At 38.2% G+C, this 19463-nt stretch overlaps 1 long non-coding RNA gene across 3 annotated transcripts in view; it reads right to left on the reverse strand.

Moving 5' to 3' along the window:
• LOC106028042 (uncharacterized) overlaps positions 1-19463 on the reverse strand; it is a 76197-nt gene that overhangs the window by 20093 nt on the left and 36641 nt on the right. Inside the window, exons 7-8 of one of the 3 annotated variants that reach the window (XR_010044632.1) lie at positions 6778-7034; positions 5398-5463 (exon numbers count right to left, since the gene is read on the reverse strand). The exons of the other annotated variants lie outside the window; for them this stretch is intronic. This is a non-coding gene — a long non-coding RNA (uncharacterized LOC106028042). The remainder of the gene's footprint in view (positions 1-5397; positions 5464-6777; positions 7035-19463) is intronic. 3 annotated transcript variants of the gene reach the window in all.

A 19463-nucleotide genomic window follows, 5' to 3' on the forward strand; every position in this document is an offset into this window, starting at 1 on the left:
TTGATATCAGCAGTACCAGTTTGTTTTACTTTGCCATATATGAGGCCAATGTTATATGTTTCTGAAATCCAAAGACTGTACTATACAATTCTCTGTTTTGAAATTGCAATGCTTCAATTGGAATTTCTGCTTTGTTCCTGTGTACATCTCCTACACTAGTCTACTTGTTCTCTGTTAGTAAATGTAACATCAACTTGAAACTGGTAAACCAATTATCAGATTCATATTCCTGATAATTTGGGAGATGAGAGCAACAAATCTGTTCCCAACGTCATTTGGTTTGTTACTATATGAACAAGGACTTGATGGCTGAGTTTCATGATAAATTTCTAAGTTGAAAGTCTTCACATCTACAAGAGCATATAATTTTGTGCCATATTTTGAAGGTTTTTGGAAATATACTGCCTGAAACCATAACGACCCTTAATTGCTGCAAGATGTTCATCGATCGTCATGTGTTCAGATAGTGTGTAAATTGCTTGACAATTGCCCACAAATCTTTCGAACCATGAGCAGATGGTTTCTTTGTGATTTTATTATCAAACCTTAAGCAATTTTGAAGAAAACCAAATCTCCTCAGTGTCACCATTATTCTACAAACCTCAAGCTCACACCCATCATTTTTCCATAAGTATTTTACATTCCTGTGATTACCATGAGACAGCCCTGGTAAGTACAGCAGACCTATGAATGCTTTTGGTTCAGCTAGTGAGATGTCATAATAAATAGTTTTTTTAGTATAGCTATGGGTGCACAAAGAACATTTATTTGTATTTCAGCATTTGTGTATTTCACATCTTGTTGCATTTCATTTGTTACAAACAATTCCAGCATTGAATGGCAGTGCTGGCATTCTGTCCAACAGGTTTCACCCGTGCCATGATCCTCACTATATTTTCAGACCTAGTTTTAACATTGAAGGGTTTCATTTGGTTGTGTGACTATTTTGTACCATTTCTACCAGTCAAATATGTTCTCACATGGCTGTTTGTTTCATCATCTGAAATAAGGAGCTCTGCATTCCCTGTGTCTGTATCAGTTGATTTTTGTTTTATTTCACTGTCACAGGAACTTTGGCTCACATGGCCAGTGTCAAAGTCATTATCATCTTCATCATTCATGAATGAGCGATCTGATGATTCACTTTTGACCTCCTCCAAAACTTGCAAATCTGGTTCTTCATGTGCCATTGTTTTGAAATGGGCTACTTCTACCGGAAAAATCAAAATAAAATTGGATGCAACTTGAGACCATACTCATAAGTGAAATAAATCAGACACGCATGTGCAAACGTTGTATTGTCTCACTAGTGTGAGAAGATGAAAGAAAATATATGTGTAAAAGATAGCTATACTACTGATTTCTCTGAACTCGTTAAAGAGAAAGATTTGTGTTGGTATTGTTTGGACAATTAAATGCAGATGTCTTGTACTCTGTGTAACTGATTTGAAGATAACAATATGCAATGTGTATACCATTGTTACCCCCAATTATTGTGCTTTGAAATTTTGCTTTAATTTTTTGTCTTTAAAATAAACTAAAATTTTAAAAATGCTAATTTTTGCCCAGAAATTTAGCAATGAGCATTTCACGGGTAAAACTCACCAGTTGCTACTTTGGTTCTTCTGTACACACTTTGCCTTTCATCTACTAAGTAGGTGAATGAACAGATGTGTCTTTGCTTTCCCCAGGTTCAGCTACCGTAAGTCACACCTACATTCCACTTACGTAAAATACATATTTACAGAACAGAAGTGTGTTGTCAGTGTGATGCTCAAGTAAAAAAAAAAGCAAAACCTGTTAGATGGAGCATTATGTGAGTAAAAGTCATTGTTTGGTACTTTTGCACACATGCATGCTCCTTGCTGTTCATCACATCAAGTGGGTAAACATGAAGATTGCTTCTTGTAGCCACCAGCCACAGCTGCTGAGATGAACAGATGGCTACTATTAAGCTGAAGTACAAATTTATAGTAGAAAGCTATGTGATAGGTTGTAGCTCAATGTTATTCCCCATAGAGCATGACTTAGTGAGACTCAGTCTCAAAATAAAAAAATCTTTTTAAAAGGACAGGGGGTGTAGGTCAGTTAGTGCAAAGACCCTGGGTTCAATCTCCACTACCACAAAACAAGAAAGAAAGAAAGTTTGACTTTATTTCCATCTGTTGCTTGCTCATCAGTATTTTCCAGTCACCCAGGGAGGGTTTTGAGTCACGTTCTTTCCTCTCAGACTTTATATCTAAATCATCAGATTCAAAACAGCTCCACTGGGCCCATCTTCAGCACTGCCAGGGAGCCAGTCTCCCTTTCACAACTAGTTCTGCACGCATTGGATCCCTGAGAATCTCGCTTGTATTTTTTTGGCTCATTGCATAATAAAAGACAGATACACATAGTTATACACAGGCTCAACAACACACATGTTCTCCATTGTTCCTTCACAATCGAACTGAAATCTCCCCCTGCTGCCAAGTTTATATTCTAATAGGAAGAAAAGGAATGATTTGCTTAAAACCAAAATGAATCAGCCCGTGTCAGACAGGACTCTACTGTGACGCCCCTCCTGGTTGGACAGAAACCCCTCAAACTGGACAGCTTCAGGGAAGCAAATCACTCTTGGCTGCAGTGTAAGACGACTATACAGTTGACCAAGAAAAACACAGAAATACCCTGAGGCAATGAATTCCTGGGGCCAGAAAACAGGACTATTTCATTCCCTTAAGACATGATGCTAGTATTAGTCAGACATTTCCAGGATTTACCCTTTGCGGGGAAATACGTTGAGCCCATTGCAGGAAACTTCTCTAAGAGGAACAAGTTGTAAGCATATTCACTGCATAAATAAAGCTTTTTATCTTTCCAGCACAGGAGATTGAACCCAGGATGCTCTACCACTGAACTATGTCCCTGCCTTTTTTTTGCGACTGAGTCTCACTAAATTGCATAAATTGAACTTGTGATCCTCCTGCTTCAGCCTCCCTAGCAGCTTGGATGCTAGACAGGTGTCACTCTGCCCTGCATACTAAAGCTTTTGAATTGCACTAAGGGAAGGCTCCCTTTACAATCCTTGTTACCTCTTCAATGACTGGAATTGTGGAAATAGTTGTGGAGAGTGGGTACTTAGAAATGAGATTGTAAAAGAATTTTTCACCAGCATTGTGGATGGGCAAAGATCACAAACTTACCTTTCACAGTTCTTTGGGTCATCTCACACTGGTTAGATCAGTATTTCCTTCTGAACAATAGGTTGCCTAGCTGTTGAAGTTCAGTCTTTTTGTATCATAGGTGTGTAACATAATTTTGAGAGCACTGAAGAGTGTAGAAAACACCTTGTAGGGAATACTGATATATTAATTTTTAGGTAGTACTAGCTGTAATCCTAAAATTTGTGCAAGCTAACACAGGGGAATTTTCTGAAAGCAAATTGGCTGTAGGGTGGAAAGATGGAAAGACTCTATTCTGAGGCCTAAGTTGATAGGGTCTCCATCTGCTAAATATGACTTTCAAAGTCACCCTGGGCATACAGCTTTAGTGGCCAGTGTATGACAGGGGTACACAGAAGGTGATATTGAAGGTTTCTATGGGCCAAACCTGGAAGTGGTGTGAATCATTTTAGCCACAGAACTTGGGCACTTGGCTCCACATAAGTCCAAGGAAAGCAAGAAAAATGGAGTCTATTATCCATTTCACTTTTTGTCACAAATCAACAAAATCCTCCCAACAAGAAAGATGTCCTAAGTTCTATCCAATCATTCCAGACCCTAGAATCTCTAAGGAATTCTATGTGTCTTCCATATTCTTGTGATCCAAGTGCCTGTAAACTAAATATCACTGACAGGTGCATGTGCACACACACACACACACACACACACACACACACACACACACACTATACAGTGAGAACAGAAATAAAATAACCACACAAAAACTACTTTGCATTTTTAGGTACACTTTCCAAGCTGTATTACTGTAGCTTTTTTCTCTCTCTTTTTTCCTATTATCTGCCTTTTATTTTGTACTTTATTTATATATTTTTTCATGTAAGAGAAACTATGCAATATTTAAGAATGTGCATCAGATTTATTTCATTTAATGTTATAGTTTCAATGGTATTTAAAAGTGTACTTTGACCTATTATAGCTGGCTTATGTGTTTTATCTGCTGTTTGATCTATTAGTCTGGTTTTTCATCTGTGTATATGATAATTAGCTTTGTAAGATCTTGTAAGGTGAATAAATGAATCCAATGCTGGCTAGATAAAAAGGGAATAGAGGGAAGGGGAAAAGAAGAATTGAAATGTGTATGTATACATATAATTAATGTAATTGTGTACTTTAAACAGGTACTAGTAAAAGTAAAGAGAAAGAGAGGGAGATAGAGAGAGAGAGAAAACTAGAAAGTATGGAGGATACTGAGCAGTCATGAGAATACAGCAATGATAGAATCCTGCTTGACAGGTTTCTGACAATCCCTACTCCGCAGACACAAACTTTCTTGACTTGACCCTGATTCTTGTATCAAGGAACTTAGGCAGAGGCCAATTTTTCTTCATGACTCCTTGTCCATCACAACCTCCTTGGTTGCATCAGTAATGGGTGTTGAAAAATCTGCCCTCTTAATGGTTGCACAGTTGCCAAGATTTGTTCCTGTAGGCTTAAGTTTGAGAATCCAAAGATTGCCTCAAGCTCAAGTAGAAAAACCTATTTAATTTGGGTTTATGATTCTTTGTTTGTATTTCTTTAGAAATAAAAGAAATATTATGAGATAGAAATCCAATTAGCTCTATACATTGTTACCTAGATATGATTTTTTAATTTATTTTATTTTTTTTTAAATTTTATTTAAAGAAAGACTAAACAAAACAGAAACGATGTAGGAATAGTACATACGTTCAGAAAAAAATAAACAGTAAGAAATCACTAGTTGATGTTTACATATTGTCGTTTTACAAATAGTCATTCAAAATACAAAAATGGAACATGTAAAGTGGGACTATAGATATGATTCTTAAATCTGATATGTCTCTGCTTTCTTGAAGTTGCTTGACTTTTAATTTAATGTCAACTATCTTGAGGTCATCAAACTCAGACAGAGAAGCAATACCTCTATTCTGATTTTTGCTATGAATCTATACCTTTTCCCAGGTATTTGCACATGCTCAGCAAGAACTTTACTACTTAGCTACATTCCAAGCCCCATTATCTAAATCTTCATTGGATCTCAATGGACCATTGTGACTTAAAATTCTTTCTCATTTTTATTTCATACTGTTTGGGGTCTAGATTTTGGTGACTTTTAAAATCTGTTAATGTCCAAGTGTTCTAATTACTTTTATCATTCCTAAGACAAAATACCAGATATTCAAAGTTAAAAGAAGAAAGATTTATTTCAGCTCACAGTTTGTAGAGGTTCAGTCCATAGTCAACTGACTCCAAGGCTGGGTAGCATAGCAGAGGGGCATCACTAAGAAGAAACAGTCCATGGTAAGTGAGCAGAAGACAGGAAAGCAGCAAGCCTGCCTTCCATCTCTCCCTTCGTATTCCATCCAGGCTGTTCGCCTGATGATTGGTGCCACCCACATCCAGGATGGAGCTTCCATTATCCACACTCAGAACTATGCTAATTCTAATCAATGTACAAATTTAGTTCCACATACACTTAATTCCAGTATCAAATGCCCTAAATGTAGCCAGCTCCAGAAAGCCCTAGGTATGAGCATAAGTACGAGCTACAATACTAAGTATCTGGATTCTACATTTCTTCTTTATTTCTTCTTTCAAAGGAAAAAATCTTTGTCTGAACTCATCTCTCTTGACATTTTGATATATGCAGGCAGTCATAATCAACACATCTATTAATGTGATATTTTCCAAACATTTTCTTTAAAGTTACAAGATTGTTATATACTTGTTCTTCCTGCAACATGAGCTTTAGGACACTTGCGATAAGTCTTTTGCCACTGTAAGTCATGGATTTTATAGTAGGCTAACTTTCCAACATTCAATACCGCCACCTACTAAAACAATGTCATAAAATTAAATTGGGCTATTTACTCCATTTACATTTGGTGTAGTTAATGATATATTGGTGCTTTATCTATCATTTTGCCATTTATTTTACATGTGAAACATTTATTCCTTTTGTTTCTTTTCCTATCTTTTAATAAAGTTAATCAGATCTTTTATGACTCCATTTTCCCTTAACCTGAAAGTTAAGCATATTTTCCTATTCATTTAGAGATCACTTAGAGGTGGAAACTGTATCTTTAATTTACATCCTAGCACAATTAGCTATCTTTACTATTTTTCATATAACGTTAAATATTTAGAAAAATTTAATTCAGTTACATCTTTCCAAATTTTTGCACTAATTAATATGCAAGATTTTCCCAGCTCTTGGATATTAATTCTATATATATATTATACAATTAATATTTAGTAAAATTCATTTATATGGGCCTACTGACAGCATAATTTCTGTTGCTTTTTTTTTTCTTTTAGTACTGATTATTGAGCCAGGGCCTTGCACATGTGAGGAAAGTGCTCTGTCACTGAACTATATTCCTACCACTGCTCTATATTTCTTTTTGCAATTATGGAATTTTCACTATCCATTGAAAGAGTTTTCCTTCTATATCAAGAACTTACTTTAATATTTCTCTTATTAAGGGCTTGTTGGCAATGAACCTTCATTTTTTTTGTTCTGAAAATACCTTTTGTACTTCTTTCAATTTTTGAAGAATATTTTTAGAGGTTAGGATGATGGATTGGCACTTACCTTTCTTTCAGAATTTCAAAAATGTTATTCAATTATTTTCTGATGTTATTGTACTTATTTTTCCTCCTTTGAAAGTAACATGTGGAGTCCTGGGAGCTGAAGGTGTGCAAGATGATTTCCAGCGCACACAGCAGAAGCTTTGGAGCATCACTGCCAGTGGGTAGACCCCACTCAGTGTCCTAATCACCAGAGGATACATGCAAGGTCCCATGGATCTGACTGGGCCATGCCCAGCGACCTCCATTCAGTCCTGGGAGCTGAAACCAAGCGAGGTGATTTCCAGTGCTTGTGGGGAAGTTTTGGACCATCACTCCCAGTGGGTAAGACCCTGCCCAGCATCCTAAATCACCACAGGACACACAGGAGGTCACCATTGGCCTGGCTGGGCCACATCCAGCAACCTCCACTTACTCATGGGAGCTGAAGGCAAGCGAGGTGATTTCCCAGCATCCTGAATCACCAGAGGATGCATGGGAGGTCCTGCAGGCCTGACTGGGCCATGCTGAGTGACCTCCATTCAGTCTCAGGAGTCAAAAGTGCATGAGGTGATTTCAGGGGCACACTGGGAAAGGTGTGGAACATTGCTCAAAACCCAGAAATATAGAAAAACGACAAAACAAAAGACCCAAAATGCAATCTCAAAATTCCATCCCATCCCAAGCAAGCCTAGAAGACATGGAAATAGAAGAAAATGTAAGCCATACACCTGAAATGCCTGAAATGATAACAACTGAAGTAAAGAAACAACTCTGGGAAGCTATAAAAGAACTCAAGTCAGAAATACTCTGCCAGGTAAAACAAAAATGGTAAATGTAATGAAAGAAATTCTGTACACATCTAAAGAAGACATAGTTAAAAATTAGAGGAACAATGCAAAAAGATGGAAACCCTGAATGAACAATATAAGAAACAAACACAATGCATGAAATAGATTCAAAGAGATATACAGGAAATTAAAATTTCATTGAAAGTTGGCAAAACCACCTCAGTGAAAGTGAAGACAGAATTTCAGACCTCTGAGACAAGATTGCAGCTAGTGAACAAGAAAGGAAAGATCTCTTAAAAATAACAAAAAATCAGGAAATAACAATTCAAGAGCTGCAAGATGATGCAAAGAAAAACAACATAATATTGATAGGATAAATGAAAAAGAAGATGACAACACAAATGATATCAAGAGGCTATTTACAGAAGTAAAAGCTGAAAATTTCCCAAACATGAGAATGGAAACTGACATACACATCAGTGAAGCATATAGAACTCCAAATAGCCATAATCAAAATAAAACTACACCCAGACATATAATAATCAATATCCCAGAAATCCAACATAAGAACAAAATATTAAAAGTTGTTAGAAGAGACAGATCACCTATAAAGGAAAGTCTATCAGAATTACAGCAGACTTCTCAACACAAACTATGAAGTCAAGAAGAGCATAGAATGAAGTATTTCAGATCCTAAAGGAAAATAACTTCCAACTCAGATTGATGTACTCTGCAAAACTGTCCTTCAAAATAATGGAGAAATAAGATACTTCCACTACATAGAACAGCTGAAGAACTTCATGACCACCAAACCAACCCTTCACAGAATATTAAAAGACATACTACATAGACATAGGATAAAAACACTAAGCAAGGCAAACAATTAAACAGAGTGGAAAGGTAAAAAACAACAGCAGAAAGATACCATGTCAAAAAAACCCCAAATACATATCAGTTATAACCATTAATGTAAATGGCTTCAATTCACCAATTAAAAAAAACAGACTGGCAGAATGGATCAAGAAACAACATCCAGCCATATGCTGTCTACAAAAAACCCATCTAACCCAAAAGGAAATTTATAGACTGAAAGTCGAAGGAGGGAAAAGAATATCTCATGCAACAGGAACCCCCCGCCCCAAAAGCAGGGATAGTTATTCTGTTTGCAGACAATGTGAACTTCAAGCTAAGAATGATCAAAAGAGATAAAGAAGATCGCTACATACTAGTTATGGGAAAAACTTCAGAGGAAGAGATAACAATTTTAAATATCTGTGCACCAAATTTGAGAGCACTTAGCTATATAAAACAAATATTAACAGAAATGAGAAATCAAATAATCAATAACACAATTATAACAGGTGATGTTAACACGGCATTGACACCAAGGGACAGATCAACCAGACAGAAAATCAGCAAACTGAATCACACCTGTGAATAAATGGACTTGATAGAGTTATAAAGAGTGTTCCACCCAACAACATCAAAATGTATATTCTTCTCAGCAGTACATGGGACCTCTAAAGTAGACCATCTACAAGCCCAGAGAACATACTTAAGTAAATGCAAAAGAATTGAAATTATCCAATGCATGTTATTGTATCATAGTGCCATGAAACTAGAAATTAATGGCAGAAGAAATTGCAAACACCCCACAAATACATGGAAATTGAATAATACACTTCTGAGCAGTCAGTGGGTCACAGAGGAAAATAAGAAATTAAGCAATATCTACAAGCAGAAGAAAATACAAATATAACTTACTGGAATCTGGGGGATGCAATGAAAGTGGTCCTCAGAGGAAAATTTATTGCACTGAGTTCACACATCAGGGAAACAGAATGAACACAAATAAACAACCTGATGCTACACCTCAAACATCTAGAAAAAGAAGAGCAAGTCAAGCCCAAAGCCAAAGAAGGGAGGAAATTATTAAAACCAGAGCAGAAATTAATGCAATAGAGACTAAGAAAACAATACAAAGAATACATTAAAGAGTTGGTTCTTTGAAAGAATAAATAAAATTGATAAACCCCTAGCCAAACTTATTTTAAAAAGAAAAGAAAAAACCTCAAATTCATACAATAAGGAATTAAAAGGGTGAAATCATTATAGACTCTGTGGAAATAGAGAAGATTATCAACACCTATTTTTAAAACCTCTAGTCTCAAAAGTTTGATAACACAGAAGAAATGGACAGATTTCTAGAAACATATGATTTACCAAGATGTAAAACTGCTAAATAATCCAATTTCAATTAATGAAATTAAAAATGTAATTAAATCCTTATCAACAAAGAAAAGCCCAGGCCCAGATGGATTCACTGTGGAATTCTACAAGAAATACAAAGACACTCCTCAAGCTCTCCAAAGAATTTGAAAGGGAAGCAATTATTCCTAACTCATTCCTGGAAGCAAAATATTATTCTAATACCAAAACCTGAGAAAAACCCAACTGAAAAAGAGAACTACAGGCCACTCTCCCTAGTGAACATAGAAGCAAAAATTTTCAATAAAATTTTGGCAAACAGAATGCAGCAAATCATCAAGAAGATTATATACCACAACCAAGTGGGATTCATCCCAGAAATGCAGGGATGACTCAACATATGCAAATCAATAAATGTAATCCACCATATCAATAGAGCCGAAAATAAGAATCACATGATAATTTCTATAGATGCAGAAAAAGCTTTTGATAAGGTCAAACACTTACTCATGGTAAGAACCTTACAGAAAATTGGAATAGATGGTTTTTACCTCAATAGAATAAAAGCTGTCTATGACAAACCAACAGCCAGCATCATATTAAAGAAAGCCTTTACCATAAAATCAGGCACAAGACACTGTGATATCACCATTCCTATTCAATATAGTACTGGAAATGTTAGCTAGAGCAATTAGAAAGGGAGAGAAATAAAAGGAGAAAGGATAAGAAAAGAAGTTAAGTTATCATTATTTTCAGATGACATGACACTCTACATAGAAGACCCCCAAAACTCCATTGAAAGACTCCTAGGTATAATAAATAAATTCAGTAAGGTAACTGGATACAAAGTCAACATTCAAAAATCAATAGCATTCCTATACACTAACAACAAAATCACTGAGAGAGAAACAAGAGAAGCCACACCCTTCACACTAGCATCTAACAAAATGAATACTTAGGAATCAACCTAACAAAAGAAGTAAAAGATTATAGTACCCTGAAAAAAGAAATCGAAGAGAACCTCAGAAAATGGAAAGATATCCCTCATTTATGGATAGGAAGAACAAATATTGTGAAAATGGCCATTCTCCCAAAATTGTTATACAGATTTAATGCAATCCCAATCAAAATATCACTAGCATACCTCATAGATTTAGAGAAACCACTCCTAAAAGTCATCTGGAATCAGAAGAGACCTAGAATAGCAAAGGGAATTCTAAGCAACAAAGGCAAGGCAGGAAGCATCACAATCTCTGACTTGAAGTTGTATTACAAAGCTACTATGATAAAATAAACATGGTACTGGAATAAAAACAGACATAAAGACCAGTGGAATAGATTAGAAGATACAACTACAAACACACTCAGCCATCTTCTGTTTGATAAAGAGGTGAAACACCTTCACTGTAAGAAAGACAGTCTCTTTAATTAAATGGTGCTGGAAAAATGGTACTGGCTCTCCATATGCCAAAAACTAAAACTGGACCCATTCTATCACCATGTGCTAAACTAAAGTCTAAATCGGTCGAAGATCTGAATATTAAAACAGAAACACTAAATCTGTTGGAAGACAAAGTAGGTAAAAATCTTGAAGACATAGGGGTAGGTAGAGAATTCATGAACAAGAATCAAACTGCATGCCAGAATCAGTAACTGGAATCATGTCTTTTAAAGAATTTCTGCATGTTGAAAGCAATCTCCAGCGTAGTGAAAAAAATACCCGCAAATTGGGAAAAAATCTTAGTGAACTGTTCCTCAGACAAAGGACTTCTGTCTAGAACATATAAAGAATTTTTAAAAAATCAGATACCTGAAATTCAAGCACCCAGTCCAATAATGGGCATGTGATATGAATACACAGTTTTCAGGTGAAGAAATACAAAGGGCAAATAAATACACAAAAAAATGTTCATCATCAATAGTCATTAAAGAAATGCAAATTAAAACCACACTGAGATTCCATCTCACTCCAGAAAGAATTGCCAGGATCAAGAAAACTACCACCAACAAATGCTGGAGAAGCTGTGGGGAAAAAGGAACTCTCCTGTACTGTTGGTGGGAGTGTAGCCACTGTGGAGGTCAGTGTGGGGGCTCCCCAAAAAGCTGGAATTGGAAGTCCCATTTGACCAGCTATCCCACTTTTGGGCATATTCCCAGAAGAACTGAAAACATTATACCATAGTGATATATGTGCACTCATCATGTATATAGCAGCACAATTTGTAATAGCCAGATCTTGGAAACAACCTAAGTGCTCATCAACTGAGGAATGGATAAAAAAGTTGGTATTTTTTTATACAATTATAGCTACCTTGCTATAAAGAATGATTGCATTGAGATACTATAAATAAATGGATGCATATTGAGACCATGCTCATAAGTGAGATAAATTGAACTCACATGTGTAAACACCATATAGTCTCTCCAGTGTAAGAAATGGTAAGTGTACATAAGATTTTATGGTAGTCATTGCTTCCCATTATATTGCTTTGAAGTCTTATAATGTTTTTGTTCATTGGTTGGATTGATTTTATTGTTTTGTTTGATTTTATTATGTGTGATGGTATGAACAGCTAGCGACTTTGAAGAAACAAGACATTATGGCAGCCATTGCAGATTTACTATCATCTTGCTTTGAAGTCCACCATGCTTTTGTTCTCCTGTTTCCATTGGTTCTATCCTGTTGTGTTTTATATTTTAAAAAATTTTTTTTGTCTTTTTCTTTTTTTATCAGTACCAGGGATCGAACTCATGACCGCCTGCTTGCAAGGCAAGTGCTTATGCCCTGAGCTAAATCCCCAGCCCCGTGTTTTATATTTTAATATGTATGATGATATAAACAATTTTTTAAGGAAAATGAGATATTATTGTAGCCATTGTTCATTTCCTCTTATTTGTTTTTGTTCATTTCCTCTTATTTGTTTTTGAGTGTCCTGCAATGCTTTCATTCTCTTGAATGGTTTTATACTATTTTGTTATGTTTGATGTTTGTGTGTGTGAAGGTATGCGCAAATATTTCTAAGAAAAGGGACATTAAGGTAGCTACTATTGATATCCAGTTGTCTTGTTGTGAAGTGCTGTGTTGCTTGCATTGTTCTGATTTGCTTTGTTCTGTTCTCTTTTGTTTATTCTCTTTAAAATAAAAAAATATGCTTTTCTTTACCAATTTTTTAACCTTGAGCAGTCTTACTATGAAGTATCTAAATATGACTTTCTTTGCCTTTATTCTGCTTGTGGTTTGCAAAGACTTCTTGAACCCGTGAACTATATCTTCATCAGTTTTGGAAATTTTTTAGCCATCATCTCTTCAAAAGGTCTATGCCCTGTTTTGTCTGTCTGTCTGTCTGTCATTATTTCTCTCTCTTCTCCCTGTTGGACTCAAGACACACATGTGCCCCTATATCCCAGTGCTCTTTCCTATAGTCTTATTGTTTTACTCCCAAAAGAACTTTAGTACTCATCTTTGCCTTTGAAATCAAAATGCTGCGCTGATTTTCAAAGGTTGTTGTCTAATGTCTATGATCTTCCACCCACTAGAGTCCTAAGATGCAGTAAACATCCTGAGAGGAAAGCTAACTGTGCTCTTGAGGCCTCCAATTCTCTTCTGAAAGATGCAGCTTTCTTTAGGTACAAGCATGAGATTCTGAAACCTTTAGCTTTAGTATAATTGTGGCAAATGCTCACAGGGTTAAAGCTAATATGAAAGTGAGTCCAGTTCTCCAATCACCACTCTCTGGAGAGTTCCTTTTAGTGCAACACTTGTTACTCATCAGCTCTCTACGCTTCAAGTCCCTTGAGATGCGTGTGATTCTTTTAAAATTTACTTGTTTTAGTTGACAAAAATTACATATATATAGAGAGAGATTTATCATGTTTGTTATGATTTGTTTCTAGATGTCGCCCCTGTGCCTCAAGCAGTCCTGAGGTGGCTGAATCTAGAGTGTGAAGCTGGGATTAATCATGTGAGTGCTACACCCACCCCAGGGTGGGCAGCCTGCATACAATATAAGAGACAAAAAGAGTCTCCTTGTTCTTGTTTGTTGCTTTTGCTGTTTTCCACCACCATGAACTGTGGCCTCTTTGCCATGTGCCACTGTGCCTTGGAGCCAATTGATTATGAACTGAAACCTCTGCAAACTGTGAGCCAAATAAACTTCTCTTCGTTTACCTGGGTATTGAATATTTTGTCGTAGCAATAAGAAAATTACTCAAGACAATGTTCAATGTGATCTTTTGAAACCTTATACATAATAGACTGGCTAAATTGACCTAACTAACATATGCATTATCTCACAAATATGTGGTTTCAGTTTCCTTGTGGTGAAGTCATTTAAACTTTACTCTTAATTTTCAAGAACTCTGTCAGCTTTCTATTATATCTGGATAAATCTATTAAAAGGAGAAAGGGCTAGTTTGGTTTAGGGCTTTGAAGCTCTTGTGCATGTGATAAGGCAGTTACTATACCATCGTAGGAGTGTGTGGTGGAACAAATTATTCACTTCGCAGCATCTGAGAAGCAAAGAGAGAGAGAAAAGAGCCAAGGTTCCGACATCTCCCTCAAAGGTAATGCCCTGAACTGACCAGAATAATCCCAACTGGACCTCCAATAGCACCATACACTGAGGAACAAGCCTTTAACACATGGAGCATTGGGGAACACTTATTTAAATTATAGCAATTTAATACATTGCTATTTGCTACAGTCATATGTTGTACAATCGATCTCTTGAACTTACTTTTCTTATTTAACTGAAATGTAATTTTTTATCAGTATCTCACCAAATCCTCTTCCTCCAGCTGCTGGTAATGAACAATACACTTTATTTATTTCTATGCATTTGTCTTATTTTTTTAAGCTTACAAATGTAACTGTGATCATGTAATATCTGTCTTCCTGGGCCTGGCTTATTTGCTTCAACATAATATTCATTCCACATTGTCATAAGATTTCATTCTTCTTTATAGCTGGATGGTTTTCCATTGTGCATATATACCACAGTTGCTCTTATCCATTCATTTAGGAGGGACATTTAGGTCAGTTCCAAATCTTGGGTATTGTGAATGTTGCTTTAATAAACACGAAAGTGCGGACATGTCTTCAACATGTTGATTTCACTTCCTTTGGAAACGTAACCAGTAGTGGGACTGCTGTATCTAGTCAAGCTTAACTAAAACATTGGTGCTTAAGCCTTGTTCCCAATAATTCTGTGAGTGTTGTGCTATTGAAGTGGAGCCCAGAAATCTGGCCCGGTGAGTCGGTACAACCAAGCTAGAGATGATTACACTTGAGAATACCAATTAGTCCTTTGCCTTTCATCCCTTGAGGGTGCCATCTTTATTGCGATCCCTATGTTGTGAATTTACCATTGCGCCTGTGAATCCAAATGCTATTTCAACTGTCGTGGGACTTTCTGACATTGCCCCCAGGACCCATCAGAGAATTCTTTAAAACTGCAGAATCCAACCTGCACTGGGATACCATAAGACCCCCAGACACGTAGAACCCTTTTTTAAACTGCTAATGTGAATTATAGCTTCAAAATCATCAAGAGATCACCAGAAGGTTTTACTTAGTGAAAGGTCACAATTCATGTCTGCAATAAGGGCAATCATGGTCATCCACTGAACACTTTTTATGTACCAGGCGCTATATGCTAAGCATTTAATGGTATCTCCTATAAACATCACAGTAATCCTATTACATTGGTTTTAGCATACCCATTTTACTGACCCCCCTCAAAATAAGGAAAAGAAAAACATGGTCACTGCTCCAAAGAATCTGGATAAAATAATTCTCCAAACATGCTCAAAGTGCAGTAGGAATTAATGAGACAACCATTCAAGTCACAACTGACGCATAGTATGAAATGGGGCATCTGTGGACAAAGGCGAGGCCTCAGTTAGGGGTCAATTGTTCTTCAGCTGGAGTTCTTTTGCCTTATGGGACTACACCCACAGTGTCCCCAGATCACCAAAGACAGCAGAAATCCAAACTTATGTGAAATTGAAATCTTATCGCTGAATGTTGGCAACTACTAAAAAGTTTTTCAGCTCTCAACAGCCAAACAAAATACAGCTGGAGACTGGGTTCAGCTTTTAGCTGCTTGTTTGCAAACTCTGTCCTCTGTTCTGGGCAACTGAGAATCACTCTGGGCTCTTTTGTTCTCTTAGAGAAATGTGGCTCCTTCTACCAGAGCTCAGAGAGCCTTAAATTATTAATGCTTCCAAACTGTGGTCTCAGCCCAGCCCACCCACTTCCTTAGAAATACAAATACCCATGCCATTACCCTTGGTAGCATTCGTGTGTGACTTGTGAAATCATTAGCCTGTGAGATTTGCGGGATCTAAGTCATCATGCAGGTGTCTAAGGAAGACGATACAAGGGAGAGCAGGGAAATGAGAGAAACAACAGGGACGCCCTGCTGAGCGCTGCCCATCCTCAGGACACCCCGCTGTCCCCCAATCACTGGCCCCTGTCTGTTTTCACCATTCAGAGTCTTGAAGCCCAGCATTTGGAGCCTCAGCCCTCCATTCCTCATTTCTGATTTCTCCCCTTGGAGGAGATAAGGAGGACCCAGGGCCTCTCGGTGTGTTTTACATCAAAGGCCACTGGAGGGTCCTGACAGGCTGGATGTCAGTGCTGTAAATAAACCATTAATCACTCTGCCATTTCATGGACACACTCTATCCAGAGGGCATGAACTTTCTCCAGGTCGCTAATATAAACCACATCTTCCCTGAGCCAATGGGGGAGGCAGAGTGGAGTGTCTGAGCCCAGAGCAGCTCCTTCATTGACACACCATTACTTTCCTCTTAACCTTACGGGTCACTACTATGGTCCCAGCAGATTGTAAATAGTCAATTAAAAGAGAGATGGTTGCAATGCATTAAACAAATGAAGTCACAGTTTTGGCAAATGTGTAGACTATAGAGCAGCTTCTCCCACTTCTTCTGAACTCTCCACTTCAGCATCAGGTATCAAGAGAAAGGCCACAGGGCCACAACAGGAAGTTAACAATTTTGCCACGGGCCCAAAACTCACACCTTCAGTAGGCCTTAGAATTACAGCCCAGGGGAAAGGCGTGAAATGTCTTTCCAGAACAGGTTTCCTGCTCTGTGAAATGAAGTTAGGACCAGTAGTTCTAAGTTGGCAGGGGTCACTACTGGAGACCGCACCTTTGGTGTGGAATCATTCTTTCACTGAGCTCCTACTATGGGCAGACACTGCCGAGGTACATGGGAAGAGGGACAAGGTTCTTGCTCTCATGGCACTTACTTTGGGGACTGTAGTCACGGCCTTGGGCGCTGAGTTATATCTTTAGCACCAGTGCCCAGGTTGGGCTTGAACCTATGATCCTCTTGCCTCAGCCATGACTTTTATTTTATTGTTGGGTAGGTGGCCACTAACCAGACAAGATCAAGGTGGATAGTGAGAAAACCTCAAAGAATGTAAACAAAGCAGTGTCTACAGGGATGGCTGAATAGCTGAGTAGAAAGATGAAAACATTCATTCACTGGACAGCTGAACAGACCAGTAGTCACAGGCTTGACAAAAGAAACAGAGAGACTAATGCCTCTGTGTATGTGTGTGTGTGCGTGCATGCATACGTGCATGTGTGCATGCGTGTGTGTGGGGGGGAGGGGGCTTCTAGTCTGCCTGAAAAGGTAAGATCAGTGTGCATGGGGCCTTAAGAAATTATGAATGTACAAACCTGGAAGCCCCAATACTGAGGTCCAAGAATCAAGATGGGATTAGAACAAGGCAGCTTCTCAGAGATGAGTCTGAGCAGCTGAGAATCAGTTGTGCATATAGGCTGTGTTAAAAGGAAGGGCCTCAGCCCTTCGCAGGAGCTACTGGGAACTAGAGTTGCAGTTTAGCTGTGCCTGCGATTCCCTCACTGAACCCTCAGGTAGGGAAGGTAGAGGTCTGAGGTCAGATTTAGAAGGAAGGGCAGAAAAATATGGAAAAGGACTTTGCATTTGCTTGTTCCTCTGCTCAGAAAGTGTCACACAGCTCCTCGCACTGACTAGGTCTCAGCTCCTATCATGTCTGGGAGGCAGAGAGGCACCAAGCAGCCTGCAGAAGGTCGCCTCCCCATCCTTGCAGTCCCCTCCACCTCCTCCTCCTGGTAGATTTCCTTCCAAGCAATTCACTGTCTGAAAGCTTTTGTTCCTCTAGTTGCTTAATGGCCTGTTGTCTGGCTTCCGCTTCTGGGAAGTAAGTTTGATGTGACAAAGAAACTGTATGTTTCTGCTCCATGCTGCAACTTCTTCAAACACACCTCCTTGCACAGACCCAAAATGTGACAGATATTTGAGTGAATGCGTTAAGCACCTACTCTGTACCAAGCACAATGCTAGGACCTTGTGTAATAACATGATACTGTGGGCTGGGGATTTAGCTCAGCAGCATAAGCGCCTGCCTTACAGGTGCATGGTTGTGAGTTTGATCCCCAATACAAAAAAATAACAATAATGTGACATTGTGCTTGATGCTTTCAACAGTGCTATGTGACAGATATCATCATGTTCATTTTACAGTGAAGGAGCTATGACTCAAAACACCTAGATTAGCTTACCTTCGCTGAGCTAGCAAGCAGCCACTGAACCCAAGAGTGTCTAACCTTAAAGTCAATGTGTTTTCTATTCTCCTATTTTTTCCTATAGGAAAAACAGGAAATGAAATTAGAAGAACAAAAACTTAAAGTTATTTTGAAATTTCCTGGGACCCGGTAAGTCAGTCTAGTTTTCCAGTACCAGCTGAAAGAGGGAAGGAGTGGGGAAGGATGGCACCGGCAGAAAGATGAGTGTTGGGCCTTTGCATACCTACATATGCTAGAGGCTAAAACAGCCAAGTGATTTCTGGGGATGCTTGAGCTTGGTGTCATCTGAAGGTCCCTTACTCCCCACAGCTCCAACACATAAAGAAGCAAAGGACAGAGGGGAGGCATGTTCGGTACATATGCCTTGGACCACTTTGCTTCAAGTACAGGGAAGAAAAATTAAAATCACGTATATGATGTAGATATGATGTATATGTATACGATTATGTATAAGACATGCTTGTAAAGCAAGGTTGACCTAGGCTGACCTAGTCCTCAATGTCCAAAAGAAGAAGAGTGAATACATACCATCACTGGTAGTGCTCTGGTCTATGGAACCAGTTCTTACCAAAGCACTGAGTTCCAAGTAGTACTCACACAAACACAGTGTACCATTGCCAAGCATTGAGGGAGGGACAGGGATGCTGTGAGCTCTGGGTACTGATGATCTCTGCTATAGATTCTGCTTGGCTCTCACCTAAGTGAATTTGCTGCCATGAAAGGAAACAGGCAGCCCTGGCCCTGTGTGGAGTTGGCTATCTGCATAATCTGCACTGTACAGAAATAAATGTACCATAAACTTCAAGAACTCCTTGAAAAGAGATTGCACTACGGACTCAGTACCAGTTATGTGTCTGGTATCATAAGGCAGTTTATATGATCTCTAATTTCTAGGCCAATATTATTATTTCTACTCTAAAGATGAAGAAGTTGAGGCTCAAAGACAGCAAAATTGTTCAATACCACCAAAGGATGCTGGGATTAAAACTCAGATCAATCCTAGCACTCGAGAGGCTGAGGCAGGAGGACCACCATGAGTTAAAGGTCAGCTTGAGCTACATACTGACTTCAAGGCCAGTGAACTACATAAGGAAACCCTGTATAAAAAA

This window comes from Cavia porcellus, unplaced genomic scaffold (assembly GCF_034190915.1).
Source record: "Cavia porcellus strain 051 isolate PalLab524CR breed Dunkin Hartley unplaced genomic scaffold, mCavPor4.1 scaffold_30, whole genome shotgun sequence".
NCBI lineage: Eukaryota > Metazoa > Chordata > Mammalia > Rodentia > Caviidae > Cavia > Cavia porcellus.